This window comes from Chelonia mydas, chromosome 16 (genome assembly GCF_015237465.2).
Source record: "Chelonia mydas isolate rCheMyd1 chromosome 16, rCheMyd1.pri.v2, whole genome shotgun sequence".
NCBI classification, from domain to species: Eukaryota; Metazoa; Chordata; order Testudines; family Cheloniidae; genus Chelonia; species Chelonia mydas.
In genome coordinates, this window is record NC_057857.1 from 18,931,215 (window position 1) to 18,950,463 (window position 19,249).

Genomic DNA, 19,249 nt, shown 5'->3' on the forward strand with positions numbered 1-19,249 from the left:
TTGAGATGCGGTCGGCCGGTGGGAGACAGGCCCCTGACTGTGCTCTTCCGTCCAGCTTCTGCTGCTTGCTGTTAGCTCTCAGCTGAGTGGCTTTGAAAAGAGGAGCTGATGGTCAGCGGCTGACGGGTGACGGCCTGCATCGAGCGAGACGCTGGCGGAGAATGGGGCCCGGGGAGGGCGGCGGGTTGGCTCGTCGGGGGCTGCGTGCCAAGGGAGCACCCATCATTAGAACACGCCGCGACATGTGCAGCGCACGGGAGAGGCATCGACTGACTGGCTCCCTGTGTCTGTGGCAGGGAGGGGTGTATCATTATCTCCCATTCTACAGCTGAGGTGACTGAGGCACAGAGCACACAGGAATTGGATCAGACTGGCGCTCCATCTAGCCCAATGTCCTGACTCTTACAGAATTACATGCTTCGGAGGAAGGTGCAAGAAACCTCACATTAGGCAGATGTGGCATGAGACCTCCTCCTAACTCCTCTAGTTAGAGATTGGCTGATACCCTGAACCGTGAGGCTTAATATCCCTTGAAAAATTGTTAGCATTTGACTAAAGGGTGACACACTTTGTTGTTTCTGGTGGCTGAGCTCCTTGCACATCCCAGGAGCAACTTCCATCCCCCCATTTCTCCCACCCCACCCCCAAACTCCCTATGTGCCACCTTCCCCTCCCCTGCTACAACCCTCCTACCTCATGCCAGGGCTCTGTGTTTCCTCCATCCCACCTCCCCCCCATGCTAGGGGCTCAGTGTGTGTTACATCCAGAGAAATGCCATCAAGTTGAGTGTAGGGCCTCACAGTTTGAGTTGGTAACTCTGGATATTCTTGATATCCATATAACTGTCCAATCCGTGTTTTAATCTTGTTCAATTCTTGGCTTTAATGACATCCTGTGGCAATGAGTTCCACAGTCTAAGTGCATGTTGTGTGAAGAAGTATTTCCTTTGATCGGTTTGCAGTCTGGTGACTTCCATTTCTTCGAATGTGCCCATGTTCCAATGTTATGCGAGGCTAAGGCTGCCATTCCCAAACATTGATGCCTAAAACTAGACACCTATATCCATACTAAGGCACCTAGTTAAATAACCCGATTTCCAGAAGTGCTGAGCAATTTCCAGAAGTGCTGAGCACGTCAGTGGAAATTGTGGGTGCCTCAAGCCATTGCTTTAGGTTCGTACGTGCAGATTCAGCTGTTTAACTTCATATTTGAAAATCTTGGTCTCTCTCAGAGACTCTGCCCCTGTCTGTGAATGGCTAGAATGATACTTAGCTTCCCGACAAGAGTTTTGAGAGACTTAATCTACTGACGCTTTGCAATCCTGGGATGAGAGGCACTGGAATATATAGGGGGAAAGTATTATCATTATAGCTTGGAGGATGGCGATTCTGGAGCCCCGCATATCTTCTGCTTGCCTATTTTCCTATTACAGTCACTTGGGGGCAGATCCTACCCTCTCTCATTCACACAAGTCTGCCAACGGCAGACAGGGCCTGGGGGAACATATAAAGGGATAACAGCAATTTTACCCTCGACTGGTTTTCCCAATCAACATCCCCTTCAGAGCTGGATGTCAGCAGCACAGAAACCCAGCGGCAGATTTCTCTTCCAAAACAATCATCCAGCCAAACACTTCCTTTCCCTTTTAATTAAAACAAGAGCTGCTGACCGGCTCCTCCCTGGCATCTCCATGATTCTAGCTAAGGATGTTTAAAGAAAAGGCTATCATGTAAATGTCAAGTTCTGGGAGTTGCCTACACTGTTAGCCCTGCCAATGGGTGGTGTCATAGCTATTACTCCAAACCAGGCAGCGCAGCAAAAGGGGATGTTCCATAACTGATTGTGTAGGAATCAAACCCAAAATAGCAGGTTTCAGAGTAGCAGCCATGTTAGTCTCTATTTGCAAAAAGGAAAGGAGGACTTGTGGCACCTTAGAGACTAATTTGTTAGTCTCTAAGGTGCCACAAGTCCTCCTTTCCTTTTTGCAAATCCAAAATAGCTGTCCCATGAGCCTGGCAGGAAGGCCAGAGGAGGCATCCAAACAGGAGCAGAATGCAATGAGGTGATTCCACAAAGGGCAGGAGATGTTACTGCTCCATCCAGAAGGCAAAAGAGGTGCAGGTCTGAGGATGAGCATGGGCAGCAGGCAGAGAGGAAGGATCAGCCGCTAAAGGAAGAGAAGGAGATGCTATGCAGCTTATAGCCAGCCGTGGTGACACACTATACTCTGCATGCACAGAGCCACCGAACCAGCACCATTCTTAGTGTAGTAACCAGCCCCACCAATGCACAGTCACAGCACCCTGGTTTCAAGCCACCCCAGGACTCCTGCTCAGATCTCAGGGCAGTCCAGCTCCTTCAGCCTCTGCCTTTCCATTCTCCAGCAACTCCACCTCAGCTGCTGGCTGCCGAGTCCTGCCATGAACCGCAACCCAACCACCTGCTCTTTCCAGGCACCCAGAGCTCCTCCTGAACGCCAGCTTAGCCCAGCCCCTAGCCCCTCCAAGCCAACAATGTACTTCACAGTGCTCATTGATTACCCCAGTTAAACCTGCTGACTGATCCACAAACACCATGGGCTCAACCCCCCGTGGTTCAAGGACAGTAAAGGCAGTGGGTTCCCCTCACAGATTAATGAGGTGCTCCCTTTTTTCACCAGTATATTCATGGGATCATCTCTTAGTCATGGGGAAAAAACTTTCTCAACAAGAGCCATCTAGTCTTTCCCTGAGAGCATGTCAGGGCATTCCCCTACCAGCCAGCTTCATCTACCAGTGCTCAACTTAGGGATAATTTCTTTATCAGAGAGAATGCAGCGTAACATATAATGTCCCCAGGAAGTCTTCCAGGCTTCTCTGTGGAACAGCACCAGACACGACAAGGCACTAGACGTGCATTCTCTAAATGCCACCAGGTCCTTTGGCAGCAGGTCAGTGACTCAGCATGGCGGGTTACAGGCATGGGCTTGTGCAGCAGCAACAAAGCCAGGAGGTGCAAATAAGAGCTCTGCAAGATATGGTCTGAAAGAGAGGATCTGCTCCAACACAGCAGGCAAGGAGGGAGTCAAGGTGCCTCTCGTAGAAACCTAACAAATGGCCTACCTTGTGCTACAGGAAGGACAGGGTGCAATGGTCACAGCACGGGCGTCAGCATCCAGAGCGCTCTGTGCCATCTCAGACACAAAACCAACGCTGAGTGGGGGGTAAGGTTGATACAGATCAGTCCCTGACGGGTACAACACGTCACATGACAGCTGGGGTAATTATCCCCAAAAACAAGAATGGTAAACCCAGGTAAGTCAGAGTTAAGGTTAAACTGAAAAGAAATCCAAGCAGGTTCAGATTTGGAAATTCACAATTAGGGCACTCAGGTAACCTTAACTCTTCCCTGCAGCGACACCATTCAGTTATGCTGAAGGCACTTGAACCTTTGCTGTCCCAGAGCAGATGAAAGTGATTTTTAAAAAGATTGGTTTTTCATTATTTTCTTTCTCATAGCATCTCTTCAGGCAGCAGAGCTAAGGCTTATAGCTTTGTTCAGAGGGTAAGGGCACTGGCCTGGAAGTAAGCAAGCCGGGGGTCTCTCTCTGACTCTGACTTTGACATACTGAGTGACCGTAGCTGAGACCATCACCACTCTGTGCCTCAGTCTCCCCTCCTTTGCAAAGTGCTTTAGTAGTTTCATTCAGCCATAGAGCTAAGGATGATGTTGATGACGATCTGTGGAAAGCACTTTTAACATACATGGACAGTGAATAAATCATAACTCACTTATTTTGTTTCCTGAGCACAAAAATAAAAAAGCCAACTGGCAGGCATAGTCCAAAACCACCTCATTTCACAGATTTAGGAATCTCAGCTGGCTCTGTACTCCTTACATTACAGGAGGGGGTTTTTTGCATCTTTTGTTAATGGCTATGAAATGAAAAATAAAAGTGCTTTTTCCATCAATTTTCCTCCAGTGGCTGGAAGCTACTTGCCTGAAAGGAACCTCTGTTCTGCTTGAGTAATGAGGACCTCTGTTCACTTTAGTCTAAACATGTATTTTCCCATAGGGATCTCCCCACATCCCACATATCATATCATATGATTTCTGGCTGATTTCTTCCCCAGCCCCGTGATACTCGCTAATTCCAGCAAGAGTTGACTTGTCTCCTTTCTGCGGTCAGATTGCTGTTCTTTACATGTGCCTGTCTCTTCTTTCAGGCAACACTTCCCATTTTCATCCCCTTGTTGGCTAACAATGCAGCTGGGTTCAGGGCTAAGAGGGATTGGTGGTCTCGGGGGCTTGATGATTTGTTACAGCACCTTTAACTTGCCAGTTCCGATCAAGCCTTGTTGGATAGTGACTGGCCTAGAGGAAGAGATCTGGTGGTTTCAGGCTAGTTTTTAGAAGACACAAGTGTCTACTCCACAAAAGCCTCAGCACAGAAAGACTTGCAAGTGAGTCAGAACTCCCTTTTCCCCAAAGGTGGTCTCTCCGGGTCAGAGTAGATTCATGCTGGTTAAGCAGTGTTCTTCAGTGAACCAGCGTTAATTTCTTGGGTGGTGCTGGGCGAGGAGAGGTGCCATGGTGCCAGGGTATTGCTGCCAATGGCTGGTAGGTGATTATACTGTTCTCCCATCTCACTGCCACCTTGGCCTTGCTCTTGGATGGATTGGCCTTCTAGACTGAGCGGAAAAAGACATAAAAGATGTGAAAGTTTTAGCTGGCAGGCAAGTGCTGTGGTGTCAGTTCCCTAGTGATGTAGAGGGAAGGCTAGGATCTGGTGAGGAGATGATGGTCAGACCAGGACAGCAGGTTATTTGTGATATGCCCATGGTGTACAGGAAAGTTGTAGCCTTCAGGAATGGTGAACCTGGGGGACTCCAGCACTGCGCTGGGCAGCAATTCAGTTACACCTTCGGAGCTCTATACTTCCCAGATTTGCTTTTGAAGTTGTAGTGGGAAAAATCCAACCTACTGTCCCCATTGGGAGCTGGATTTATGGGAACCTAAATAATGAAGGAAGAAGAGAGGGAGGAGGAAATCTAGCTTCCTTTTGTGCCCCCCTTACATAGAGCTTCACTCAAGATCACAGGCAATTTTCAGGTTTCAGAGTAACAGCCGTGTTAGTCTGTATTCGCAAAAAGAAAAGGAGTACTTGTGGCATCTTAGAGACTAACCAATTTATTTGAGCATAAGCTTTCGTGAGCTACAGCTCCACTGAATGCATCCGATGAAGTGAGCTGTAGCTCACGAAAGCTTATGCTCAAATAAATTGGTTAGTCTCTAAGGTGCCACAAGTACTCCTTTTCTTTTTAGGCAATTTTCAGTTCCTCCCAAGAGGCTGCAGCTGCTAACAAAGCATAAGGCTTTCATCTTAAGCAATCTCTCCAAATTTCTAATACCCCCAAGTTAAAGGCACTTTTTTCCCCTCACACCTACATGTAAATTACCATCTGCTTCCTGACATTCTAAACCATGAGCTGGTGCCGGTGCCATTTCTCACTCTCCTGATCCCTTCCAGGGCACACATAATGGGATAGATGTGCAAGGGAGCCCTCCCAGGAGACCAAGAATAGCAAGCGAGTGAGGAGTGGTGGGGGATGAGGGGAGATCAGTTGCATTTCCTAAGGACTGAGGCCAATTGGATTGCTTTCCTTCTGCACTTGGGGCTGGCTTCCCTGGAATCTGATCACCCCTGGGGACAGATAGGGCTGGAGATTTTTTTTTCTTTTGCCCCTTGAGCCTGACATGAACTTTGACGGAAGCTCTGGGTCAGTGTCAGGCAGCATCCTGCTACATTTAAAGGGAGATGCCACCAATGATGTGTCTTTAGTCTGAGCTCCCAGCAGTCCAACATGGGCACTCAGTGGGGTATGAGATTTCTCTCCCTCCTGAAAACAACAGATTGTGACTGCTTCCTCTGTCACCCTTGTCACCTCTTCCCACCTCTCTCCCCCCTCAACTCTTCCTGTAAAGCTGCTGCTGCTTAGAGAGTTGCCGGTGTCAATCATCGACACAGCTTCCCTTCGTTTGGTGTCCCTCCAAGAAACGGTGTCCTAACACACTTACTGCTGGCTGTTATTTGTATTCCAGTAACACCAAGAGGCCCTGAATCAGGCTTGTGCTAGGAGCTGCAACCACAGGTAATAAGAGAGGTTTCAGAGTAACAGCCGTGTTAGTCTGTATTCGCAAAAAGAAAAGGAGTACTTGTGGCACCTTAGAGACTAACCAATTTATTTGAGCATAAGCTTTCATGAGCTACAGCTCACTTCATCGGATAATAAGAGAGCGATTGTAAGCTCTCTGGAGCAGGCACTAAGCCGACAAGACAGTCCAAGCATTGGATGTGGACAGGATGGAGCACAGAAGCAGAGTGATCAGGGTGAGAGGTAGCAAGTGGCCGGCTTGTTCCTCGCCCCCTCCCTGCCCCCGCTGGCGTTTTGTCTGTTGGAATTCTGTCCAGCAGGAGGCAGTGTGATCAGAGGAAAGGGGAGTGGATGATCGACTAGGAGCATGGGCGGGGGAAACGAAGGGAGATCGAGGGAGGGCAAGAGCAGAGAGCAGAGGGTGACGTTGCAGCAGGGACCGGTGAGGGGAGCTTTGGGAACTGGAGAAAGGAACCAGTCGGCAAAGCGATCCAGAAGCACAGCATCAGAAACCAGAGCCTGACCCCTCCCTAGTTTGAGATGCCCTGCGGCTGCTGCCTCCGCTCCCAGCGCCTGCTCAGGGAGCGGATTCTCTCTGCTCCTGGGGCACTTGGCAGAGACAAATGGCACAAGGCAGCATTCGGCATCCACAGGAAGCTTTGTGCAATTCACCCTCTTCAGCTAGTAGTCATGAGGCCAGCAGCAGTGAGCAGAGCACCCCAGGGGAACAGGCGGGGAGGAAAGGGCACATCTGCAGAGGAAGTCTGAGACGAGAACAAGGGCTGACAAGGCAGAGGCCGCAAAAGATGCAGAGGAGAAGGCTCTTGCGGAAGGGGCAGGTGGAGGGCACAAGGGCACAGGCAGCTGCCAGGGGAGGGAGCCCATTGGCAAGAGGCTGCAGTGAGTCCACAGAGAGTCATCCTAAAAGAGGTCCGATTGCAGGAGCATTGGAGGGAGTGTCTGCAGGGAAAGGGGCTCCTAAGCCCTGGGAACGGCAGGGACTAGGACTGATGCAGGGGTAACATTTGCTCTGCAGTCTTGAGCAGACAGAGCGCCTCCACAAAAACTCAGCTCAGCCTGAGTCTGCTCAGGTGCCTGAAACCCTCTGCTTCCCACGGTACATGCTCAGAGACTTAACACAGGCATCAGTGCGCAGCCCCTCCCAAACCAGCCTGGTGTCACATCTCCTGTGCTAGCCTGGAAGCACAGACAGTTATGTAGCCAGGAGGGGCAGAGTGAGGAAGGTTTGCCTCCACCCCCAACCCCAGCAGTGATGCCTCTGGCTGACGCAAGTTTCAACGACAGTCAGCCCAGTGCTTCCAGGGATGGAGGATGGGTGGATAATGATGTTCTGGAGGACTCAAAATTCAGCAAAAGCTGGTCAGAAATTCCACCGGAAGCTAAATTTGGCCAAAAATCAGCCACGGAATTTCACAAACTTTTTTTTGCAAATGTTTCCCCATCTTCCCCAGCGAGAAAGCCAGCGAAGCCCTGGGTGATCTAGAACTGCAACGGGATCCCATGGCCTTGCACTGAACGCCAGTGGATCCCATCCACAGTGACCCATTGTGGGAGCTCCCCTGGAGACGGGGGAGAGTCGAACTGGGCAGATAGCTGAGGGCTGTTGCCAGTGAGGTAGAAAGAATAGGTCACCCTATAAGAGCCAGGAGTTTGTCGGGGGGGGGGGGGAGGGCTTCCCCCCTAAGCATGGAAAAAAATAAATAAAAGCAACACAGCTTGTACAGCTCAAATAACAACTGATTGCTGGCACCCAAGCCGCTCCGCTTCAGAGACAAGGGGAGATAAACAGGGCCGCTCTTTGAGCAAGGCAGACAGCTGGTATCTCAGCTGCAGCTTTTCACTTCTTGGGGCCTTCGACTGCGGCTTCAAAAACTTTTTTTTATTATTTATTTATTTTTTTAAAACAGGAAACTTACACAGAGAGAAGGTGGGGCAGTGTCTGGTGGTTTAGGGGTTAATTAGCCGCTGTTTTATGCGGCGTCTAGCCCATGCAAAAGCGTAGGGGTCTATCACCTACCCACAGTCCTAGGCTTAACTTCTCCCAGCCTCCCACTTATTCATCGAAGTGTGCAGGGAACCCGCCTGGTATAGAATCAGCAGGGGTCACTTAAGAGACTGGAGGACTTTCCTCAAGCTCCAGGGGAACGCTCCATACACTTCCTGTTTGTTAGGGCTTGTCTAAACATGGAGTAGGTCCATGTGTGAGTACTCTTTACTCCAGAACAACAGGATCTTGTTCCTGACCGGGAGGTCAGCCGGGATGGTGGTCCCAATATCTGGGACAACTACACTCCTCCGACTCCATTTTGAAGCTGTTTAGGGAATAGATTCTGGTGTTGAATTGAACCTCAGCTGGTGTAAGTCAGCGTCACTCCATCAAAGTCAGTGGAGCTATGCTAACTTACACCAGCGGGGATCTGGCCTTGCAGCTAACATTCCTTTATCCTCATGGCTGAGCAATGGGTTACATATAAATGTCTCCTATGGTTGGGTTGCTCCTACGGCTTAGGCTGCATGAGCTGGTTCGTTATGGTAGGGTTGCTCATGAGTGTTGGACTCCTGGTAGGTTTTCCCAAAGCATTTAATCCTTCATTTGGGAGAGAGAACACAAAGCTACTACAAGGATTAGTGTCGTTCTGTTAGCAAACAACCTGGGATCGAGGGAACTGGGGTCACCTGAACAACGTGAATGAATGAAGTCCTCCAGCATCCCTGGGAGGGAGAAAAGTAAGTGTTCGGGGAAACTGAGGCCCGAAGAGGTTACAAGTAGTCTAGTGGGGAGATCACTGAGACGCAGCCTGGGGCAGAGGATAAGGAACTGAACTGGGAGTCACGAGACCCAGTTCTGTCACTCACCATGGGCAGGTTACTTCCTCTCTCCTCCTCCTCCCACCCTTTGACTGTCTTGCCTGTTGAGATTACAAACTCTTGGGCAGGAACTGTCTTTCACTCTGTATTTGTACAGCACCATGCACCCCGAGCACTGCTGTAATATACATCCTCTTTCAGAGACACTGATGATTTCAACCTTTTCTGCTTATTCCACAACAGCAGCCTCAGGACCCCAGTTGTCCAGCAGGCCTAGAGCCTCAGGGTCATTAGCCAGGAGCTGCTCTAGCTATATGCAAACTAGGCAGCTGCCTAGGGTGTTCGATTCTGCCTAGGGCGGCTGGGCCAAACCTGAAGTGAGTGGCGTTGTGCCTTGGCGCTTGCTTCCACCCCCTTCTACCATAACCACTGAGCCAGCAGAAGACTTGCTGCAATCCCCCGGCAGAAAATCTTCCGTTCTCTGGGGAAGAAGAGATCAGCACACTGACATTTTGCCTAGGGGCGGCAGATTGTCTTGAGCAGCATCTGCCCACAGCTTCTCACTCTCACTCTATTTTAAAGGAAAGACTCATGTGACCACAAGCGATATCCCAGCTGGGCCCTCTAGAAGCTTTGCGCCCTTTCTGTTGCCACCGTGAAATGCCCGATACCGACCTGTCGTTTTAGGGTCTGCTTTCCCCGACTGGGGGGTTTGAGATGGAAGGGAGGGGGCAGTCTCACCCCTGTGACAAAGGAAGTTAAAAAAACACAGCAACTAAATTAATGCTGGCAGCACCAGTGGGGGATCTCCCAGGCAGCCTTTGAACATCAGACCCTGAATTTCAAATTCAGTTTAGCACTTGCTGCCCGAACGGTGTGACTTGCTATGGACAGCAATGTCTGCAGGCAGAGGGATGTAAACACTCACAAGGAAAAGTCCAAAAGGGTAGATGTCTGTCCGTCCCCCCCCCCCGCCCCCCAATCAGACATCTTTGAAAACAAGGCCCTGACTTGGTAATACGTTCAAGTGCTTGTAGATGAAATTGTGTCGCTGTCTAGAGGAAGTGATGCCTGCCAGCCTGCTAAGCATGTACGATATAGACCCAGACATACACAGACACAAGGCTTTGGAGCAGGACAGGGAAGCCAACCACAGGCTGCAGTGTGAAGTGTCCCAGACATACAGCTCCTTTCATAACGCTGCAGAGAGCTGAGCCCCACCAAAGCTTCTGGGCGTCGTCTTCTGGATGGACCTTCTAGAAAGCAGAGCGGTGCAAATGTTCTCGTGCAAGATCCTGGCTGCCGGAATCTTAAAACCAGTTGCAAACTTCCCAGGCAGTCCGGGGCCTGTGAAATGTGATCACCGCCAGGTTTAGCTGGTGACCAGATTTATTTGCCTGGGGGGAAAAATAAGTGTGAGCAGGATGGATCCAAAGAATTGGTTGCAACGCATCAACTCCAGAAACCACTCTGGGCCTGTTGTAGTTTTGTTAATCTAGTCATGCACCAGACCTAATCACATGACCTGTGGTTGACCATCTGTTGTCTTGGGTGATGCTTAGCTTTGATTTGACTGGGCATACACACACATAAGGCCAGCTTGTGGGGCCTGAATTGAGGTTGTGGGGGAAGAGCAGGATAATTTAAGGATCTATTGAAAGTCTTAGATTGAGAAACACATTGAGGAAAATATTGATCTTTCGGCAAGAGGGGTAGGTGGGGAAGGAAAGGGATGCGAATGAAAGAGTTGCAAACGATTACATCCTCTAACTTGACAGGCCAAGTGCAGCTTAATGCCTAATTGTTTACTGGCTGTAATTTAATTGGACCTTGAAAGGCTTATTTTGCCTTTCAGTTTCTACTTTTGCTGACGTGTTTGGATACTAAGAGAGATATGGGGAATGTAGAAAAGTCCCACAAATACCCTCAAAGCTGTTCTCGAGAGAGGCATCATAGAAATGCCTATAAATAAATAAACCCAAACCAGAACTAGTTGCTTGTGTTGCATAACGTACACAAGATAAAAAATGCACAGTGCTGTCATTTCCAGCTGGCAAATTAGCTGGGTTTCAATAAAGAAATATTTGCAATATTTATTTTTTGCAATAAAGAAAAATGCCAAGAAAGTCAGGTGAGCAGCACGTATTTAGCAGGGGTTTATTTTTACCACTTGGTTCCCCATCTTAAAAAACTAGAGAGAAAGATTCTACACCTGTGCAAATTCATAAGGCTAAATTCTCAGATGGTATAAATCTGGGGATCTGGCCCACCGATCTGGATTTACATTCACTGCAGAAGAGACCAGAATCTGACCCGCAATGGCTTAGTTAACAGTTTGCAGTTGCCAAAGACAAAAAATTCTTTGTTTCATCCAGTTTTGGCAAGTTTTGCCCTGAAAAATGTCCTAGTGGTGTTGTCCTTTTCCAGCCCAGAGGCTGTCTGCGGATTTGAGCCATCAATGAGTGCCTCAGTTCAGAGCAGAGCAGAATGAAATGCCTTCAGCAGCCTGAATCTGTTGTTGGGAGGATGCCATTAAGCACTGGTTAAAAAAGAAAACAATATAAATAGACAAAGCCTGGGATCAGAGTAAAAAAAAGTTACAAACTATATTTATTCTGCCAGAGACACTTTGCTGCCTTACGCCCTTACATTAAGTTAAAAGCCTTATAAGTTACTATTCACAGAGGGCCAAATTCCAGGAGGCGCAACGCCCACGGTCTTAGTGGAATTGCTTCTGTTTGCTGCCCCTATAACTGAGATCAGAATGGGCTGGGATTCTGCCCTGCCTCCCACTCTATGGGTATGCTGCTGCCGTAGCACATAGTGGTGGGACTGGTTTCAGAGCAGTAGCCACGTTAGTCCATATCAGCCACAAGGGGACAGAGAAGATTTCCCCAGTTCAGATCTGCATTAGGTTGTTGTCAGCTACTCTGCATAGACCACCTCACACAAGCCCTGCTACAGGCAGTTTGCCCGGGGCAAGAGCAGGCAGGGCTGTGAGACAGAGTGCTAGAGGGATTCAGAAGGCTGGAAAGGAGAGCTCTCTAGGGCTACTCTATGCCCTATGCCAGAGTGCTAGCCGTGTTAGTCTGTATCAGCAAAAAAACCGAGGAGTACTTGAGGCACCTTAGAGACTAACAAATTTATTTGGGCATAAGCTTTTGTGGGCTAAAACCCACTTCATTGGCATGCATCTGATGAAGTGGGTTTTAGCCCACGAAAGCTTATGCCCAAATAAATGTGTTAGTCTCTAAGGTGCCACAAGTACCTTGACAGGTTTCAGAGTAACAGCCGTGTTAGTCTGTATTCGCAAAAAGAAAAGGAGGACTTGTGGCACCTTAGAGACTAACCAATTTATTTGAGCATGAGCTTTCGTGAGCTACAGCTCACTTCATCGGATGCACAAATAAATTGGTTAGTCTCTAAGGTGCCACAAGTCCTCCTTTTCTTTTTACAAGTACCTTGTTTTTTTTCTATGCCAGAGACCACTTTGGCCTCTGGAGCAACGCCAGAATCCCAAGGTTGCAAAATGGGTGTTAATTTTGCCCCACCCCTCCTCAGCTGTTCTACGTGGAGGCACAGCCCAGAATTTCAGCCTGGGTGTTTTGTCTGAGTCACAGGTGAGTGCAAACTGAGCAAGCCCTGAACAAAAGTATTGCCAGCCCCAAGCATTCAAAAATAATGTGTCAGGCCTCAAAACAAACAAACAAAATGTGTTTTTTAAAAATATGGTTCATTTAATTTGCCTGCTGGTTTGAGCCTCTAGGGTGCATTCAGGTCACATTTTCCAGCCTGACTCTGCCACCATCAGGGCTAGAAACTTACTTTAAATAAAAAAAAAAAAAAAAAAAAAGCTGAGATCCTTAATTAATGGCACGACTCCAGGAGCTTGGGCTGTTAGAAAAGCACCAAATATCACTATCTTTGCAATAGAGCTGAGAGAGTTTGCAACACTAGAATAAGCATCTTGGGAACTGGCCCAATATACAGATGTATTTTATTTCTTTGTATGCAACTGAGTTGTTTGGTTTTTTTTAAATGAGAACTGATTGTTTTTTGCTGAGATGTAACCATCCCCCTGCAGTATTGTGAACCCAAACACAACAGAACTGGCCCAGTGCATGAGAACCTGAAACTGACTAGATACAGCACATGAAACTGACCAGCACATTCCCACAATCCAAGATGAGTGAAATTCAAATATCAACCTGTTTTTATGGCAAATAATAAATCAGAATTTAAGAAATGTTTCAAGTTCAATAATTGGGGAGGCTACTAGTCACACAGCTAAGAAGCCCTGGGGTTAAACATGACTAGCAACATATGTTTGTTTCTTGTTCATGCTGCAATTTACAATGGTGTTAGTGAACATGTTAAAACACAATTACAGATTGTAGCCCCTGGTGAGAAAGTAGAACCCCTCATACACAGATTTACTAATAACAAAATAAAAGTAGAATAAACTGCTAACAAAGGTTTCCTGTCCCAGCGCTAAGGAAAGGATTTGTCATTTACCAATGCAATCTCTGCAGAAACTCAGGAAAAAAAAGGCATTTGCCAGAGATTTTCCTGATGACACTCCACAAGTGTCAAGCATTCATATCAGTGCATGGCCCAATACTAGGAAGTGCTAAGCACCCTCCATTTCTTGCAGGATTGAACCACCTACACTCCAGAGATTTTTAAAGCAGCATTTAAAGACACACAAACCTAGGGCCAAATCGGCATCTCCGTTAACCCAGTTGATACCAGCTGAGGGTCTGAAACCAGACTCTGAAGGTACCATTGCAGCAGGGAAATGAAAGGTGTCAAATGGAGCTGTTCAGCGCATAACAATGAGTGTGGATTTCTCCCCACACCCACTTTATTGCTGAAAAGACATTTGTTTATTTTAGTTTATTAATTTATTTTCTATTTCAAATGACAACCAAAAGCCTTGTATCAGGGCTCAGACCATCCTTCACAAGCATTGGCATCTGACCTACCCAAGTAAAATGCTCTGACAGTGCTCCTTGGGTTTTTTCCATAATCAATTTTAAATGTAAAAGAATTCTTATCAGAGGAAAGTATACAGTGCATAGTTTTAACTAATAACAATAATAATTAATAATAATTCATTGCAGTCGTGTCTAGCAGCTCCAATCAAGAAGCAGGACTCTGTTGTGCTAGGCACTGTACAAACAGAACAAAAAGCTGAGTTACCAGCAGAAACCGCAAATCAGTGGGTGGGAAAGTTTTAGTTTCAAACCCTGTGACCTGTAAACCCTGCAGTTTTTGTCTGAGGTTAGATCCAAAGCTACCCAGTGTACATTTCCCGCTTCTAGCCCAGACCTGACTTGACATGACGACTTTCAAAGCAGCTGATGAGATGTTAGCCCTACCAAACCTACCCCAAGTACTGATTCATTCCCATCTCTGATGTCTCACTGTGTGACCCTGGGGAAATGACATCTCCTCTGCACCTCAGAGGGCCTCAGTTTCCTCTGTGTGCATCATGGGGGCAATGATCCTGGCTCACCTTTAGAAAACACTTTGCAATCCTTGAACATGGTGGATAGAGAAGCCTGTTGCTTCCAGTGACAACAATGTGTCAGGAGAACATACATGGTGGGGGGGTTATTCTCATTCAGTGGTTTGCAGATATAGGAGGTGATTTTTGTAACTGGGAGTGCTGCTTGCTTGATCTTTGGATCTTAGCACAGTCAGCAGATGAGACTGAAAGACTCCCAGGGAGCAGATCGCTTGAGTCACAAGGTACTTTTCGCATAGTGATTTTCCTGGCATTTATTTTCTTTCCACTCATCCGGGTACAATTGTTTTGACATTGTCATCATTAAACAGTGGGGAATCTGAGGTTTTCATACTGAACTTCAGTAAGACTGCACTGATAAAAAGGGCAACCCTATTTATTCTGACAAGATTTAAAATGGTGTAAATACCGTTGATAGACAAAAGCACTATAGCTTAGTAATAATACTTTGAACTCACCTTTCCATACGTGTCCTTCAAAGATCTTCAAGCGCTTTACAAAGGTAGTTCCTTTGCACTAGCAAATCACCTGCCAACCAGTCCAAATTTCTGCAGCTGAATTTATTACTCAGGAGCACTGAGCAAATAGTTTGGGCGGATAATTTGCAAACAGTGGGTTGTTTGCAAACTCTTCCTTCTGGCTTTTTGTTATTTGTATACCATGCTTGGCCACCTACGCCATATGCAATTTTTTTATGCTCCCTGATTGGTTGGCTGAAATTTTTTAAGCCGAAGTATAACTAAGAGCAAATGATGCGCCTGCTGCTGGGAATTCTCAGGAATACCAATTGGGAATTAAATCTATGAAATGTTGGGGATTTGCAAACATTCACACTTGACCAATCAATGGCTGCCTCAGTATTCACCAATCACCAACAATTTGATGCACGAACCCCAGCAAACCAAACACTCTTCACAAATAGGGTTCTTTTACTAGTCAGCTGACTCTCATCCTCCCTCCTCTAGTCCCTCCTGTTGCTGCTACACTCACTTGCTGTGTCTTGACTGAGATTAGGCCCCCCGGCGTTCTGCATGGCTGGATCCCTGCTCCCACACAGGCTAATGGAATCAGGCCCGGGTACATAGGGTCACCTGCACAAAGCTCATTGCAGGATCAGAGCTTTAATGTGCAAGCACTTTGGGGCAGCAGATACAATGTATTTAGTAATTCACTGAATACAGTGGTGCCCCATCCCAAATGAGGCCAGTAGCTGCTACTGCAGCACAAATTGGAATTGCCTAGTGGTATTCCAGGGAATCATTTTCTACTATTTTAGCTGATGGGATATTTTCAATAGACAATATAAACCAGAGGCATAAAATATTTCTCCAGCAAACAACAATAGAAAAGCCCTCGGTTTATGGCACTAACCCCTTCTCTAGAGGGGCAAGGGAGCCCACGGCTCCCTGAAGCCAGAGGAAATCCTTTTATTTTTCAGTTGTGCAATGAAACAAACACAAGCTCTTGTTTATTTCCTGGTCGATTGTATTTTTGAGGATGGAGATGGCTTCTCCAAACCCTGAAGGTTAACTCCCTCGGTGCCAGGTTTTAATTGTCTTGTTTCCTGCTGCCCAAGAGCCCATTAAGTGGAGTTTCAACGCAGAGTGGGAGTTGTCTTCTCCCCCATTCCCTCCCCACCTTAATTTACGTTTGCTTTGAAAACCTGAGGGTCATAAATAACGTTCCCTGGCCTGGGGAGCCTGGGAAGCAGGAAGTCTACCCGTCTCCTCCACTGCAAACGGGGACTGTAAAATCCCAGGGAGCGCTGGGTAAAGGGATTCAGCACTTGAGCTGGCTCTCAATGAGGTGAAGGGCAAAAACGCTCACTGACTTCACAGACTGCCCCTACTGCTGGTGCAAAATCTAGACCCTGAGGATATTTAGAGCAGAAAACTGTTCCAAAGAAGGAATGAGCCCAGCTCCAAACCCGCCCCCCATGCCAAACGCACTCCTGAACTGTACAGCAATTGGTCTCCTACTTTGCTGCTGATCCCGACAACAGGCCTGGGTTTCAGAGGTGATGAGCATTGGCGGCCATTGGCGTAGACTGGAGAGGCAGGCACCCACCAATCAGCACCTCTGAAAACAGGGGTCTACAGCTGCAACAGGCTAGGTTGAAGCGACCTTGGGACATGTCCGATCTGGCTCCAAAGTGGGTGGCTCAGGCCCATCCCTGCCACAAAACAATAATGTCATGGGAGCTTTTGGAGTGGGGGCATCGCCTTTTGGCCAAGGGCCAGTGGTGACCAAAGCCTAAACTTGCTCAGCTCTAGGGTACATGGTGCCCTCTGCTAGCCAGGGGAGGGTCACAGTGATCGTGCTCCATAGGTGCCCCACCCCCAGCCAGCCTTCCCATCCCACAGCCAGGCAGGATTTGTCCCTAAACTGGCTGCCAGAATTGTTCATTTGTCATCATTTCCCTCTCTTTCTGCCCTTAATTTCCTTCTCTCTGCTAATCCTCAGCCCTGGTTTACACCCTCCCTTATGGCTTACGTTTAACGCTGCCTTCATGAAAAGCCATGAACTCTCTCATCTGTGTCGTAGTTGTCATGTAACGGGGGGAGCAGCTCACACAGAGGCGGAAGCTTTGCCAGTCTCAAGCGTTTCTCACAGCCTCCCCGTCAGATCTTCTCAAACTCCCACGTTTGTGTTTCACAGGCACTTTCCTCTTGGCTCCCAGCCTTGGATCCTGGTGCCTGGGTTGGAAACATCATCCAGATGGATTTATTTTTTCATCTCTTCTCTGAGGGAGGAGGTGCAGGGGAACTGACCTTGGAAAGAAGCAGTGACTCTGGCGGGGGGGAATGTGACGGCAATTTTTGGAGGCTGGTTATCTCTTCAGTGCCTAAAAGTAATGTTGGGGCCTGGCCAAGAATGTCCTGACCTAAACTGATACAGGTAGGCAGCTGCTTCTCCCCAGAGACTGAGGAGCCCTGGAGTTCTCTATTCAATTCTAAGAGGACTGACAACAATTTTACTAGCACGCCCTACCCTATGTGGTATGCGTTCACTGGAAACTTACAAGAATGGGATTTATGCCATTTCCAGCACAGATTTTCAGGACGTCGTGCCTAATCTGTGTGCACGGTTAGCACCCACTTATGACAATTGCACACATGTTTCTGAAGTTCTGGGCTTCTCTGCCTACCTAGGAACCATGTCATCTCCCTGAAATGCAGCCACCTCTGGAGTTGAATGGAGTGTCTGTTTAACCTCATAAAGCAACACTACTACATAATAGATTCGGGCAGGAACTTGGTCCAGGCACTGGGGCCACCACTTTTACTCCTACAAAAAGTGCAATAAGATCTTTACTGATCAGAGCTGATGTTCTGCACAGCCTGGGAAAGATGGCCTCTCTTCCAGCGTGATGCGGCATTGGCTCTATATTGACTGTTGAATCACTAGCACCATTCCTGGCAGGATCCTTTATTGTTCTGAAGAGGAATCACCAATACGAGCCCTGACTGAACTCAAACCAACTTAGCTCATGAGAGCAGACACAATCACATCCCACAATGGCATGGGGATGCAGTGAGCCAGCTATCTGAGGTACTTACCAAGGCATGTGGGCACCTCACAATCTTTAATATATTTATCCTTATAAACACCTCTGTGAGGCAGAGCCATTATCCCCATGGTGCAGATGGGAAACTGAGGCACAGAGAGGCTAAGTGACTTGCCTAAGGTCACACAGGAAATCTGGGGCAGAGCAGGGACTTGAAACCAGCTCTCTCAAGTGCTAGGCTAGTGGCCTAGCTACTGGACCACTGATGCTGTGTTGCTTTCTGCTAATGCGCCTGCTTCTGCTCCCATTGAAATCAATAGCACAACTGCTATTTGGTCCAGGATCGGGCCCGTTTGCCCTGCTGTTGCCTCACAATGTTCCAGCATGAAGCAGGTCACATTTGGGTTCATGATCAAAATTTGTGGCTACGGCCCCAACCGGCTTCTTGTTCGTCCAAAGGTGGGAGGGACTGAGGAGCAGACCCTTGGTGCCTTTAGCCTAGGGGAAAAAACGGAACTGAAGCTTTAGAAAACCCACCATTGTGTTGGGGGATAAACATTTATTGAATATTTCCTGTTTGGCACAAACCCTCTTTGACTCGTCTGTGGTCTTTTTTGTATTTTTAAATAGGAATTCTTTGGACTGAATGTAAAGGAAAAGTATCTTTAGAATGTATATGCCCTTGGGAACTGGGGGGGGGGGGGGGGAACTGTACCCTGCCTGCTTGCTGTTAGCTATTAATTTCTCTCTCCCGAGGTCTGACATGAGCAATGCATTATGAGAAGGTTATGGGAATATGCAGGCGTTGGATCCCTCGGGAGAAATAGTGATTCAATTCCAGTTTTACAGGGTTGGGGTTTTTTCTATTCTCCTCCTCCCCCCTTTCTTTAAAATAAGTTATTTCAGCTCCGCATAAGAACAGTCACTCCTAAGGAGGCCTATGACAAGGACAAGCTGTGCTCAGTGGGGAGGGAGCTGTAATTTCTGAGGGCAGGCTGCAGTGCTTAGAGCACAGCTCTCGCTGTCAGGAGATGTGGCTTCTTCTACTCCACGCTCTGCCATGGAGCTGCTCACCTCAGGGTGAGGCACGTCACAGCTCTGTGCCTCAGTTTCCCCACCTATACAATGGGGATAATAATTCTTGCCACCTTTGTACAGCACTTTGAGCCCTTCCTATGTCTAGTGTGATGTACACGATCAATGTTTCGATTGTGAAATTTGCCACTTCCAAGACGCATCCTGTGAAGC

General features: G+C 47.8%; 1 long non-coding RNA gene across 2 annotated transcripts in view; it reads right to left on the minus strand.

Annotated features, from left to right (window-relative positions):
• The window catches only part of LOC122463133, a 34,525-nt gene extending 17,099 nt beyond the window's left edge, over positions 1–17,426 (minus strand). Inside the window, exons 1-2 of one of the 2 annotated variants that reach the window (XR_006286177.1) lie at positions 16,987–17,426; positions 10,077–10,360 (exon numbers count right to left, since the gene is read on the minus strand). This is a non-coding gene — a long non-coding RNA (uncharacterized LOC122463133). Of the gene's footprint in view, positions 1–10,076; positions 10,361–14,951; positions 15,754–16,986 lie in introns of those variants that run through there. The other variant, XR_006286176.1, reaches the window with a different exon arrangement.
• Positions 17,427–19,249: the final 1,823 nt, after the last annotated feature.